General features: G+C 41.6%; 1 protein-coding gene across 1 annotated transcript in view; it reads right to left on the reverse strand.

Annotated features, from left to right (window-relative positions):
- Positions 1-11,998, reverse strand: part of HDAC9 (histone deacetylase 9) — a 488,764-nt gene extending 476,766 nt beyond the window's left edge. The window contains exon 1 of the mRNA XM_050892726.1: positions 11,893-11,998. The gene's annotated coding sequence lies outside the window, so the exon portion shown is untranslated. The remainder of the gene's footprint in view (positions 1-11,892) is intronic.
- Between the last annotated feature and the right edge of the window lie 2,503 nt (positions 11,999-14,501).

Here is a 14,501-nt window from a genome sequence, read left to right on the forward strand (position 1 = left end):
TTATTAAATCTAGTTTATTTCCACTGGGACATGAAAGATGACTCCTTCTAACCAGGAACTCAGTACCAAAATAGAGTGGGCCTTCAAAAAATGAAAAAACAATCAGGCTTCACTATTATTTGATGCTGTTGCATATCCAGGTATACATTATTCAACTCTGTACATCCTATACATTTCCAACACAATGGGAATATGGGTATTCAAATAACAAAAATGTGGTGGGGTTTTTTTGTTTGTTTGTTTGTTTTACTTTGAGACTCTCTTCATTAGCTCTTTCAATATTTATCTGACTCATGATATATCTTATAGCTATGTGAAAGGGATGTTTTCCTTCCATGGTATATAAGGTGTTGGTATGACCCTTGCTATGACTCTTGATCAAGTGAGAGAGAGAAGAAAAATGAGACTCTCTGGAATAGATCCAAGATACCATGCTGCGGAGAACAGTTCTGTAGTGACCTCTTCTTACAGCTTCCAGGGTGAGGTTAGAGGCAGGATGGAGATGAAGAGTTCTTTGATTACATATTCACTTCCTATTGCTCCCAGGTGATACTTCTCGTGTCAGCAACGTTGGCTGGCTCTGAGTATTTTCTAGTTGTCATCAGCCAACATGATCTTGATTAATCCAGTTGCCTGTGTTAGCCCTTATATCCAAGTTCAAAGCCTCCATTTGTGGCTCAGAAATATTCACTTCCATTTAAATCATTAAGATTTTACTGGCTTTATTGTCACATGCAATTCTTAGGATGAAAGTTATTTTTTCTCCTTTTACTACAGAACTGCAATAAAATAGGCAAAGCTTCTATTAATTTTTGTATGCATTGCAAAGAAAAATCAATGTAAAGTGAAACAACAGAATTCCAATTTATTTCTATTAGGAAACGGGAACCACAGCACTGAGTAACCTTGCAGTTACTAAACCGAAGAGCCTCCTCATCTATTCCAGATTAAAAAAAAAAAAATATTTTTCACTCCCTTAAACTTCCCTTTATTTCTTCTGGCAGCACTGTTCTTAGTGTCTAATCAATACATTTTTTAAAGACAGATGCAGAATGAAACATAACTGGTTTCAAGTACCATTTGCTGTATAGCATCAATGCTTACTGCCCATGTGCACAGCATTACTTTGACTTTAAACAATTAACCAGCTGGAAAATGGTTAGAACCATATGAATTCCTGATTCAGAGACAATTATTTCTTCAGCTATCTTCTACACAAAAATTATATCTACATTTGCAGTTCTAGTGATGCCACAGCCAACACTATTCTACACCAGGGTAAGCCTAGAGAATTCAGATGTAGCAGTCATCTTTCAAAACAGAAATATTATTAGTAGTACCCTCTTTTCATAACAAAATATGAAACTTCTGTAATTCTGTATTACATAATAAAGTAATATATAATAAAATAAAACAGGTGAAAACCTAGAATTATACACTGATTATTCACATTTATCCTACGTCTTTATTAGTAGTTTTCTGACAAAAGCTTCCTGACCAAAATGGGTAATTTTCTTTGCTTAGTTTTTTCAGAAACTTACATTTTACAGAAAAAGTTCCACAGAATTTACATTATGCTTCAGATTTTTAAAAATCACCCAAAGTGTGAGAATCCATTTACTATTAAAATTCTGGGGACTGGATGACAATATGCAATTAGATTTAATTCAGTATAATTAGACTGAATCGCTAGCTAACACATTTTCAACCTGATGCAAGTCAGATTCTCATTTTATTTACCTTGATACGTGTCAGTAATATCAGCTCCGTTAATATCAGTATAGTTAATTATTCCTTTGCCTAACTGAAGCAGCAACATTAGTGGAAATAGCCTGCACATTAAAGTCTGGCAGATCATTGCACTGATGTTCAGTAACTGCTTTAAGGATGAAGAGTCATTGCCTTTGCTTTGATTTGTGTGTGCTTAGCACATATTCCACATCCCTTTGTGATGTATGACTTTAAAAAAAAAACAAATAAGAACAAAACAAGATAAATAGATTAGACCCCAGTTCTGGCCTTGGCAATCTATGCAGCTCCCATTCACTTCAGAATATAACTATATACCATAAATGACAGATTTTGGTCTTTTCATTATCTTGATTTTAACATATCTGGAGCAGGAAGCTATATAGTGTTCTTTTTCACAAAGGAGAGTAATACACCACAACAACAGGGACCTGAAAAAGAAGCAATCATATGATGCTTTAAGAGAAACACTTTAGCTTATGTATCACATAGTTAATCAATTTCATGCAAGAAAATTGCCCTCCATCAGAGTAAGCAAGCAGAATTTAAAGTATTTTTTTAATCTAGCTTACTTTTAATTTGTTTTGATTATAATTCTGTGGCCTTAAAATACGAAAAATATGCCCTTTCAGTCTCTCTCCTGAAGTACTTAGACTGAAATCACTGCAGAGAATACATATCTTTTTTTCTTAACACAATAATGGATTTATTATGTTGCTTCATTATCTATACAGAAGTGTATTTTGATCTTTCTGACATTTCTATGCATAAAACCTAAGTTATGATCCAAACGTCACCTGAAAAAGACAGACTCTCAGTTGTGTCTCTTGTCCTCTCTCCCAGCCCAGTCTCTTCTTACAAAGACAGCAATACAAACACTCCACAGAAATGAAAGGAGTGAGGAGAAATGATGCATACAGACTTCACAGGCGACAAACAACCCAGCAGCTCTCTCCAAAAGTATGGATGACCATTCTGAGGATAAGTAAATGGGAAGCAGGGTCAGAAATGACACTCAATTTGTCACTACAAAGTCAATCAGCACTTCCACGTTTCTCACATGCAATGTATACAGACTCTCCATAAAAATTGCAGTGAAATTGTGGAAGCTGCTCTGTTGCTACTTTTTGGCCTAGAGAAAAAGGATTTCATTTGCCAGACACCCAAAAAAATCTCCTACGCATACCAGCACACTCTGTTTGCATGTAATCAGAATACACTGAAGAAGCTACAAACTTATATTTAGGCATTACTAAGGAAAACTAGTGATGGAGGGGACAGAAACATGCAGATATTTTGATGTAGGAAAAATATACCAAGAGTGCATGCCAAAATCTGTTAAAATCATTTAAAGGTAATTGACAAAAGATGGCAAAGAAGATAGTAAAATTCTTCATCAAGAATCATTTTTGATACACTTTTGTAGTTCCTCCACTGCTTTCATGGTCTGTCTAAACTATATCAGCCTCTCTGGGTTGCCCTAATGACTAAATGAGCACTTAACTGCTGCTAGCTGCAATCCCAACTTCCATGCTCCCTGCCATTTCTGCTCCTGGCTGGGAAAGAGAGGGCTATACTACAGTCTTCCACAGCACGTCTTCAGTAGGTCTGAACCTTGAACAGGGCTTTCACAAGTTCTCCTTGTAATCTTACCTGTTTCTCCCAATACAAATAGCCCATCAAGAGGTGACAACTTCACATGCAAAGGTGACATCCTAACCTCGTTATAGTCAATGGCAAAACTTCTCATAGGTAAGTAAAATCCTTGACCTTTCCAATCAAGGTCCTAACACTGTTAACATCAGTGTCCTGTTTAGAAGATGCCCATTCCTATCACCTTCTTCTGAAATCTGCATTTTCTTCATAATCTGAATCAGTATCAATGACATGCGTTAGCACAAGGAAAAAGAATGGCTGATCAGCTCTTAGAAGTCCTAAAAGAAGTCTCATCACATTAACAGGCTGGTATTGCTCTATTCATATGTATCTCACCGAAATGCACTAAAAACCTAGGGTTACACACCCATTAATCACATTAATCTTGTATCTTTTTCACTAGTTTCTGATGAAAGCTTCTTGACCAAAAAAAGCACTTACTAACTTCATTTTCCAGTCAAAGGGAAGCTTTGAACTCTTTTGTTCCAAATGATTAAAAGATAAGAATATTCAATAGCATTTTCGTATCAGGACTCTAACGTCTTTATTTCGGGGGGGGGGGGGGGGAAGAGCATAGCCAGGTGGAGTGGGAGACAAGGTGTGTGTGACAGCATACAATAAATACAGATACTTCACATTCTTCCAAGAGACTTTGTGTAAGAAACCTGGATTTATTGACAGCAGTTGAATATTCTCTTTGATGCTTACTTCATTCACAGATCTTCATAAAATACTAATGTTTGAAATAGGAGAAACAGCACCTCTAAAAGGTTTTACTCAGCTTTTCTTTGTTACATTATGTTCAACAGTGCTCTGTGTTCAGTGCAGATCATCCACCTTCAAGCAAGGAATGTACACGTGCAAGAGGAATGAATTGCTAGGCTGCTACTACAGACGGTATCCATAAATTAAACCTAGATATATCATTTCTAAATGAAAATACCTTTCTCTGACTCATATCTTGGTTTGGATTCCCCTCCAAACTATTCACTCTTGCCAGCTCTGTGGCCCTGACTGCCACAGGATTGCATCTTGACCATGTTTTCACTCTGTTGCTGTTGATGAGATTGAACTTCAGTTCCCCGCTGCTCCCTACGTATTCTGATTTTTATGGAAGGAAAACTGAGTACACAGAGGCCAAAAACGATCCTGTGGCAACCTCCAGCTAGATCCCTGGTGTGGATGATGGAGGTCAGCAGGGCAGACCTAACCCACATTAGAAGACTCTTTATGATCTGGTTTAGCTATTGAGTATTATTTTCCATTTCAACTCACTGATCTTCCAATTTGTAATATGTTTTCAGAGAATATATAGAGTAACTATTTATATCCCAAATAAAACAGTTTCAACTCCAATATGAAATATCAAAATTCCACTTAATTAATAATATGGCTTATTAATCAATATTGGTTATATCGTCTACCAAAAGAGGAAACATAAAAGATTAAAGTGGTAACTGTATCTATTGTATATTGTCAACATATTCCTCTAATTTTAAGCTATATATGAACAACTGAATAGCTATCTAGCTATGAATCAGGTAAAATGCCAATAATTTATACATTTTACACACTAAACACATTTACTATGCGCATGCTGCTTATTTTCCATTTGGAGTTCAGTGTTTCAATTTTTTTCTTTGGAAACCTTATATTCACGCCTACAGTTCACCCACCTCTTGTCAAAGCAAGGTTTCAGTTCAATAGTTAGGCACCCTGGAGACTTAATGATAACTGTCAAAAACTTGAATAATTAGAGTTTTGTATAATTAAAAGCCTAGACATACAGAATATCTGTGTCATGCCATTTTCTTTATATGCTTCTATAAAGGAGATATTTTAATGCATGTAAAGTGTTTTAAAATAAAATTCCAATGTCATATTACTTCCCTACTCCAAAATAACATGATTCAAGAACTTTTCTGATAAGAACTATTGAATAAACTGTGTTTCTATGTAAGCCGCAGTAACAAATTCTTAAAAGCACACAATAGCTTACATTAATTACATTAATTGCATTAATTTTATGGTCTCAAGACAGTACAGTTCTGCTCAATGCCTTAATCATGGATTTTCAGAATCTTGTGCTATTTACTGTTTGGTAGATTTATCAATATGAAGTTTTAGGGTACCCCTTTACTCAAGCACTAGACCTCATCTGGAATACTGCATCTAGTTTTGGTGCTCCCAATAACTGAAAGATGCCTCCTCCTGAGTCCATCAAGACAGTCAGGGGCTGGAGCACTTGCCCTGTGAGGAGAAGCTGAGAGAGCTGAGCTTGTTCAGCCTGGAGATGAGATGGCTTTAGCAGGAAGCAAACATCCGCCTGCCAGTGCCTATGAGGAGGCTACCAACAAGATGGAGCCAGGCTCTTCACAGACTTGCATGGCGCAAGAACAAGAGACAACAGTCATGAATTGAAACTGGGAGGTTATGACTCAACATAAAGAAGAAAAATTGCTATGAGGATAATTACGTATTGGGTCAGATTGTCCAGAGAGCTTGTGGAATCTCTTTCCTTGGAGGTTTTCCAGACAGAATTGGACAAATCCCTAACCAACATGGTCTGAATTCTATGTTGACTCTGCTTTGACTAAGAGGTTGGACTACAGACCTCCTAAGGTCCCTTCCAGCTTGAATGCTTCTGTGATTTAGTGTAATCATGAGCGTTATAAAAAGTTACAGGAAATAAAACTTCCAGTTTGACCTGAATACATCCTAGGACACATCAGTCAAGCTTTTTAAAAAAAGAGATAGAGTATTACCACCCTTGGACAAGGCACTAATGAGATTTCTATGGGCACAGGCTACCATTCTGGTCACACTGGCTGAAGAAAAATAAATTCAGACTGAAAAGGATACAGAGAAGGGCACAAAGATATCTGGAGGAATAGAGATATTCTTCCATGAAAACAAACCAGAAGGGTAAACTCAGGCTGACTAAATGAAGGCTCAGAGAATGTATGATTTCTGTTTGACCAAAAAGTAAAACCAGGAAAGTTATCAGATAATTCGTACTTAAACAGGTATAAATCGACCATATACCAATCTATTAGCACACTTACCTAGACTTCTCATTACAAGTCTGTAAGCGTCTTTACATCCCTTCTTGATTTGCTTGCACAGTTTATAGCTGATGACATGCATCAACTCCAATAACAAAAGTTTCTTTTGGGAAAAAAGGAGGGAAGGGAGATAAAAAGAGAAAAACACAGAAAAAGGGAAAGGGAACTGGAAAAGCAAAAGGAGAAAATGGAAAGGGGAAAGGCAAAACTGCCTCCAGTGGCTAGTCAAAAAGAGAACTAACAGGGTCTCCTCAATAAGCATCTTCTCCCAGGTGTTCTGTCCAGTGCACCAGGTGGTCCACCATACTACTTTTCCCATGGAAACTATACAGATTTCCTCATGATCTGGTCAAATTCCCTATTGCCTGTCCCCACTTATGATGCTATTAGCATTGATTAGAGTAGTCTTTGATCAGAGGCTGGTATTGCAAGCTAACTGGCTGTTAAGCTTTGCATATATTATTGGGTAATGCTTATCAGATACTTGTCTTTCTCCTAATGCAAACTAAAAGCTGCAAAAAACAGTGCAAGAAAAGGATGGTGAAAAAGAGTGACTCTTACAACAGTGGCTATCACTTCCCACGGGAAACCTGACATAACAGTAGTATCATGGAGTGCAGGTGCAAGGCCATGAAAACAACAGTACGAGACCAACAGCACAAGGACAGCAAGGGCAACAACTGCCCCAGCAGCTTTGGTGAAAGGTTACAGAGCTGCAAGGGTAAGGCAGAGTGAAGCGTTGCAAATGGAAGACCTTTGGCATTGCAAAAGGTTGAGGTACCAAAGGCACTGTGCAGCACACCACCTTCTTTATGAATAAGTTCAGGCTCAAGTCTTCTCATATCTTGCATGCACACAAGACTGACTTATCCTTCAGGGCTGCCAATTTCTCTAGTGGACCAGGCACCACCTTTTCAAGACACTCATTAGACAAAGCCTTCTTTTCTCTTCCAGGTTAAAACAGCATGGCATCAGAAGCTGGACTCAGCGAACATGATGGCAGAGACTCACACGTGCTCAGCCTGAGCCAGATACAGGACTCAAGTCTGAACAAAGCCGCAAGAGTGACAGTCATCCATTCTAGAGAAAGAGCGCTCTGTATCTTGAACAGAAATGAACTTAAAACAAAGACTGAGAGTCTCAGAGCAGAAATCAAATTAAGAGATACAGAATCCAGCATTTTCTACTCCAAGACTGAAGAACTAGGGACAAATAAAAGATGTACTGTAAGTAGTCATCTTCTTAAAGGCACTTAGGAGCTACTTTGGCTGAAGACCATTTCATTTCCTTAAACAAAAACAGTTTACATTTATGCAATAGCTTTAAAACCAAACTACCCTGATAGTTATTAGACATTATAAAGAAATTTCAACAATGTATCCTGATTTGTGAGCGATAAATGTTAACATTTGTATTGAAAAATACCATTAACAAGAAATTACTGGAAAAAACAAATACTTGCTTCCAACTAGCTTCCCAGGTCATAATCTACATAATACACTGAATTCATGCTAAAGACAAGTAAATATCTGATCTCGAAAGCTGTGTAACAAAAGTTTTCAATCACTTTTCTCCATAAAGGAATTTCTAAATTGCACATTTTCACCTTGCCAATCTCAACTGTGTAAGAATGTATGAACAGTAAAACCTAATCAAACCAAAGATCTGTTTAGCCCAATATCTTGTCCCCAGATGCCCAACAGCAGATAAGTAAGGAAAAGTGCGGAAGCGCAATGCAATCATGTAATGGTTCCTCCTTGGAATACTCTGAAGTCTCCAGAATATTTGCAGGTTGGGGACATTCTGATCCAGAACCATTATCTCTCTGCTTTCTAGCCTTTGATACGTTTTTTGTCTAGGAGTTTGTCTAAATCGTTATTGAACTCATGTTAACTTTTTGCATTGACAAACGTCTTTGGCAAAAAGTTACATAACTATATATTGTATAAAAATGCAGAAGCATGGAGAAGTTTGGGTATGTCCTCACAGGAAAGTTAGATCATACCTTGTAGCTGAAAAGATTTTAGGATGGCCTCAAAGTACTGAAACATTATTTTTGAACCAGTAGTTAAGCACTGTTTCACTGTAATTTTTAAGCTGCTTGAAGATGAAGCTATGGATTAGCACGTACAAATAAACTTCACGATATTATAAAAGTTGTAATAATAAAGTCAACACTAGTGCAGTCTTACCCAGCATGCGCTGACGTTCACAATATAATGCATTCATTCCAAGTAAGTTACATCAAATAAGTGATGAATTCTTTGGTCATATATGATCACCCTAATCTAAAAACGCAAAACCAAAAGGAGCAAATGCAAGGTGATTTCATCAAGTAATGTTAGCTCTAAAGTGCCTTACTCACATATCAGTTTCAGTAAACAATCTAACCTTAAGTGATTCAGCAATGCAACTTTCTCTGAAAAAAATGCTTACTTCTCTGGAAACCATTACTGAAACCTTGAAGCATGACAAGTATCTTTTATCACAGAATAGTCCAGTCTTCTGTAAAAGGGAAAAAACCCTCACTCCTGAGATATACTAAGCTCTCTCAGCTACACGATTCAGCTATGACTGCACTGTAAACCAGAAGTACTTTCTATTGCAGTTTGTATACACATACCCTAAGTAGCTTTAAATTAGCTAGTCTGAATACTGATGAATATAAAAAGGCAATAGTACATGCAGTCTGGTAAATATGTGCTTAATTTACCATTTTGGAGATGACTAGGCTACATCCCAACTTTTTTGTCATTTTTCGTTGGTTATAGTTGTTTATACACAAGAGGATTTGATTATTTTCAAAACTACATTTCTCCTACTAAGCATTAGTTGACTACTAAGAAACAAACTATTCCAGCTACATTTAGTCACCCTCAGTATTCATGGTAATTCATACCGGGATTCATATCATTTTCATGATGGGTAAACATGAATTTAATCAATGTTTTCAGTACGCAAATTACATTTTTAACAGCATCTTCTATGGGACTATCTCAGGTAGTGAGATGAACAACTGAAAATTATTTTCCATTTTAAATGCTTTTTAGAAAGTACACAGTCTTTATAACTGAATCTCTTTTTAATGTTATCTTCGATTAAGAAATTAGAAAATATATATGCCACTCAATCACAATATTATCTTCTTTCCCAGAAAAATTCTAATGGGAACAGCTGCACCAAATGAAGCATGTACTGGGACTTTCAGTAGTGAAGACACTATTTTACTTTTGTTTTTAAACTGCTCTGGGCACAGGAAGATGGTGATAAACAGAAGATACACAACAGCTTACAAACTACTATTCCCGTTTCATCCTGTAGACTGCTCTTCATTTGTGGAAAAGCAGGTTAATGGAAAACCAAACACTACTGTTTTCAAAACTGGCATTTTAATGTCAGGTTGAAAATATTTGGGCATATTACACATTCACATAGACTTTGACACCAAAATACAAAGGAATCTGACACCCAGAACAGTGTTTTGGGTAGGCTTAACTAACTGTGGTGCTGCACTTGCATCAACTTGGTCACCAAGAAGTGTAACAGCGTGTTTTTCTCTTTTCTGGAATTCTGAATTGACAATGTCATTTTCATACAAAAGAGAGCTATTTCAACACTTATATGAAGAAGTTGGCACCAGTGGTACGTAAATATGACTGAGTGCAGCTTTTCTCTGGGGCCATGACATGTTTTTTCCCAATGTTTTGGATCACATCTCTGCCATCGTAATGAAAAAGAGGTGTTAAAATAGTGTATTATTTGCTTCATTGACAGTGGAAAGTTATATATAGTTGAGACCTATCTATTTTATACAAGTAACGATGCAACTTAAGTGTATGAAGGGATGGAACTGCCTTCCAAGACTGCTCCGGTATTATGACAGAGAACAAGCCTGCATTTCTCGCTGAACAAAGTAGGCGTTCTGGGTACAAAACATATGTGGGCTGGGGCCACTAATACAGGAATGCATTGGACATGAGAGAAAATTTAGAAACATTCAATAAAAAGATAATTTTAAACATTTTCAATAGATCTAGGGAAGCTGTTGGGGAGCGGGGGGGGGGGGGGGAGAGAAATGAGAGAGGGGAGATAGGAGAGGGAGAGGGCATTTGAAAAACCTTAATGTGAAATACCTTCCTTTTCTGTTTATGAGTTCTCAGCAGAGCTTACAGGCCTTTGTGAGCTTGCAAATTAAACCGTGAGTAACTGTCACAAAACTATTCTTCTGTCACAGAAAACAAAATGTCAAGGAACTAAAGCTGACAATGCTGAAAGACAAATATGTTTAAAATTCCTTGGTTTCTGTGTCAGTGCTTGTTCTCTGCTGTTTGTGACAGATATTCTCAACAGCTTTTGCATCAGAAAAGAACATTCATGCATTTTCATATGTCAAAAGGTCTCCGCAATTCGCTTCGCTACTTCTTTCTCAATGTTCAGCTTGTTTTAAACATTTCTCCCCTCTTAAATTCTCACTTAGTTTAACAGTGGTTTTGGACCTCTTTGGAGCGCTTAAAAATACAAAACTGCCGTGGGCTCAGTGTAAATCTTTCAGAGATGAATACGCATTTTGTGCATTACAAGTAATACCTCCTTTTTTTCTATAACGGTGACAAGCACAAATGATTACTGACTGCTATTACAGTCTATTTCAGATCAAAATTCAGACATTTTAGGTGACTCAAAACAACTGTACCCCTATTGGAAACCACCCATCCGATGCCCAGCGTTGCTAACCTGTAAGTTGCCTTGCCGGGCTGCATACACCGCTTTGCCACCGAAAATACAATTTACACGCAACTCTGGCCACGCACCCGGGACAGGATGCACCCGTACCCGCCCTCCGGCCACCGCCCGCTCCAGGCAGCTCCGACACCGGCCCGGCGGCGGTGCCAGAGGGGAGCTCCCCGCCGCCCGCCCCTGCTCCCACCTGTTCGGCCCCCAACGGGGCAGCTCCCCCCGACGCCCTCCCCAGCTCCCCGCTCCCCAGCCGACCGTGGGGAGCTCGCACCGTCCTCTCCGCCCGCTGAGGCGCCAGCAAGCGGCCCCTGCCAGCCCCCGAGCTGCCGTGGGTGCCCCCCGGCACCCCGCGACACGGCCACGGCCCCACAGGAGGAGGGGGTCGCAAAGTACAGCACACATACGCCCGGCAGGGCAGACGCACAGGAAACTCCTCTTCCACTCACCCTCCCGCGAAACAAAACTTGCCGGCGGGCGGCCGCCCCCCACCCAGCGCCACCTTGCCCGCCCTGACACGGCCCAACTTCCCGAAACCTTCCCAAAGGTCCCCAAAAATCCACCCCGGCAAGTCAAGGACAACGGCCGGGCGGCGGGACCGGCCGGCCCCCACGGCCCCGCGCTCGCTGCCGGCCGCGGCCGAGCGGAGCGAAGCGGAGCGGAGCGGCAGCCGGCCGGTGCCACTCACCTTCCCGCGCCTCCGCCTTATCTCTTCGCTCGCGGGCTGCAACTTCCAGTCCTTCCCCCAACTGCCATCTTCCACCGGAGCGGCGGGGGAAGGAGCGGAGCGGGGAGGAAAAGTTGCGGCGGCGGCGGCAACTGCCGCGGGGATTAGGTGGCCATAGCGCCGGCGGGCGGCAGAGCCGGCGGCGGGGCGAGCCTGTGCCGTGCGCGGCGGGCGGGGCGGAGCGGCGGCAGCTGGCGAGGGGCTGCGCGCTGCGATCGCAGCCTGTGGCGACGCGAGGAGATTTACTAAAAATAGCCGCTCGGCTCGGCTCGGCTCGGCTCGGCTCGGCGGGGGGGTGGCGGGGGGAGGCCGCCGGGCTGCGCCGCGCTCCCCGCCGCGGCCGCTGGGGGCCGAGCGGGCCGGGCCGGGGTGGGGACAGCGACGACGGGCGCGTCGCCCGAGCAGAGGGGCAGGGAGGCTCCCCGGGAGCCGTTTTGGGCACGAAACCCAAGCGACTGCGGCTTCCCGGGCCCGGCTGCCCGGGGCGGGCGGGGTCAGGCAGCGCTGCGGCTGCGGCCGGAGGGCGCGGCCCGCTGAGGGGGGCGGCGGTGCTCGGACCCCCCCCGCGCCCTGCTTCCCCTCTCCGCCTTCGGGCTCTGCGGGTGCTGGCAGCCGCGGGAGCGCGGCTCTGCGCGGCTGCCACTGGCGGCCGGAAGGGCTTCGCCGCGGGCCTGGGAAGGCAGGGCTCGCATGCCGCCCCCGCCGCGCCCGGCTGGGCCTAGGCCCCGCGGGGCTTTCACTGCCTCCCCGCGGGGACTGGCTGGCGGCCGGTTGCGGAGGAGCCGCTCGGTTGTTTCGCGCCCCTTGCCACCCTTCCCAGTGGTAACCTCTCTCAGCCCTCAGGGGAGGGGATGCACCTGCCTCTCCCCCGGCTCCCCTGTCAGCGCAGGGAGAGGTGTGCTGCGCCCGACCGTGCGGCCCCCCGAGGAGAGGCCAGCGAGGCCCGGCGGGGTGGAGTGAGGACAGGCCTCTGGGACGGCACCCGCCGCTGCTTCCACCGGGTCTCTAGCATTCGCCACAGGGAGAAAGTGTACAAGCCACTGTATCGTCCTTGCATGGTAGGTGTTTCTGTTCCCTTGGGCTGTCGCATCCTGAGATGATTGCACCTTTCTCTGGTGCTGCTCTCCCCTCGTGGTCTTTTTATCAGTCTTGATATTTCTTAGTATCTTCAACTGGAGGATGTCCATCTTTCTGAACCCACATTAGGTCTCTTTGGTAATGATTAACAGTCTCCCAGATTCCCTTTTCCTAATACTGTTTTATACAGCATATGAAGCACTTAAGTCTATGGAATCTGGCTTAACCACATTTATTTCTAATTAAATTTATGGATAGATTTCTTCATTACTTGGGAGAGAGGGGAGTGTCTCCTTTTATTTCTCCCCTTCCAGGCAAAGGTTAGCCTCAGTTTAGTTCTTGGAAATCTAAGCAATCAAAAAAAATCATTCTCTATCTTCCACCTAAAGGCTTTGGAATTTGCATTTGTATTTACATATATTCCACTTATTACCGTAGAAGTTTCAGGCTGTGTTTTACTCATTTTTTTTACATTTTTTAAGATTGATTGTACTTATTCTTTCCACTGTATTGTTTTCAGATGTCAGCTTTTCTGAAACAAATGTTTAAAATTGTTTTTTCCAAGACTAAAAGGTAAAGCTGGTAGCTAAAGAAAGAGGTTTGGAATTTGGGCCTGAATGTCATTGATTGCTCAGAGAATACAACAGATGAAAACTCAACTGTGGTAAGCAGTGTTTTTTGTGACCCTCAAAATAAATGTCACTTTTCAAAATTAGAAATAAAACTCTTGTCTGCGTATGTTTCAACTTGGAGAGGAATCTCATTAGTTTGTTTTGGTTTGTGTTGTAGTTTGGGAATCGGTTTCAGCGGTATTGCTAGATGTTAAGTCATGGAGTGCCATGTGGCAGATCTAAGTCCAAATTGGCTAATGAAATCACACAGCACTGTTTCTTTGACAGATCAATAAACTTCAAACTGATACATACTTTTGTTTCATTATGTACTCTTGTTCTCTGTATACACAAAGGAAGCATCGGCATTATAATTATATTCTAAAAGACTAGTCACTGTTCTAATGCTATGTTGGGAACTCCTGAATTTATTCTGGAAAATAACAGGCATCTCTGAGACACCTTCATGTTTTGGTTACTGCTGTGCTTGCCCTACTCATTTCCATTCAGTGCTAATAAATATCATGAAGTGCTAATAAATATCATGGTGGTAATATTCAGGCAGCTTTTATCTTGCTTTTGCTAGATCTACTACTGCTATTCCATTACTACATTATCTACTCCTAATCCTACTGACCAAAAAATGAGTTCTAGACTTGACTGATTTGCTGGAGTGAATATGTGTACCTCCTCTTTCCAATGTAGCATTCCCCATTTTATCACTGTCTTTCTGAGTTATTACAAACATTTACTGAAAGTCATGGGGGTGAGAAAAGAATGTGGTATGCCTGCATTATAATTTATAAGTTTAATTTATAAAACCTGAGATGAGGTGCTGAAATCCTTAAAACATTTTTGTCCCTAAAAAGAGACTTGCATCAT

This window comes from Gymnogyps californianus, chromosome 2 (genome assembly GCF_018139145.2).
Source record: "Gymnogyps californianus isolate 813 chromosome 2, ASM1813914v2, whole genome shotgun sequence".
Classification (NCBI taxonomy): Eukaryota; Metazoa; Chordata; class Aves; order Accipitriformes; family Cathartidae; genus Gymnogyps; species Gymnogyps californianus.